Source organism: Octopus bimaculoides, chromosome 1 (genome assembly GCF_001194135.2).
Source record: "Octopus bimaculoides isolate UCB-OBI-ISO-001 chromosome 1, ASM119413v2, whole genome shotgun sequence".
Lineage (NCBI taxonomy): Eukaryota > Metazoa > Mollusca > Cephalopoda > Octopoda > Octopodidae > Octopus > Octopus bimaculoides.
This window is the reverse complement of record NC_068981.1, coordinates 8,975,452-8,976,137: the sequence shown is the minus strand read 5'-3', so window position 1 is coordinate 8,976,137 and position 686 is coordinate 8,975,452. Positions and strand designations below refer to the sequence as shown.

The 686-nt window shown below is 37.0% G+C and overlaps 1 protein-coding gene across 1 annotated transcript in view; it reads right to left on the bottom strand.

The window, feature by feature from the left end:
- Positions 1–686, bottom strand: part of LOC106869958 (sodium-dependent multivitamin transporter) — a 96,045-nt gene that overhangs the window by 2,945 nt on the left and 92,414 nt on the right. The window lies entirely within an intron of this gene.

Here is a 686-nt window from a genome sequence, read left to right as displayed (position 1 = left end):
CAAAAGGATGGAAGGCTAAGTCGACTTCGGCGAAATTTAAATTCAGAATGTAAAGACGAACGAAATACCGTGAAACATTTTCTCCGGCGTGCTAACTATTCAGGCAGCTCACTGCCTTAATAATAATAATAATAATAATAATAATAATAATAATAATAATAATAATAATAATAATAATTGCAAAATCTTATGGGATACAATGATCCAGTGCGATCACCTGACCAGACATCGGAAACGGGACGTTTTTGTGGTGAATAAAAAAGAAAGAACATGCAGGATAATCGACATAGCATGTCCTGGTGACAACAGGATCAAAGAGAAAGAAGAAAAACTGATTGACTATGACGATTTGAAGTGGGAAATATGAAAGTTGTGGTCAATGAGGAGAGTAGACGTGATACCAATAGTAATTGGTGCACTTGGAAGTATCAGCACTCAACTACCAACATGGCTGAGAAAGATTGGTGCAAGTGTGAAGGCAGAACACCTACAAAAATCAACATTGCTTGGAACTGCAAGAATTCTTCGCAGGGTTCTTGAAGCATGACCATTAAACAAATGTCACCTTAGTCTGCTGGGTGTGGACAGCTGAAACTTTCCATCATACGCAGCAAAATAAGCTGTGAGTTTTCATATAGTAATAATAATGATAATTTCAAATTTTTCCACAGGAGCAGCCATTTTGC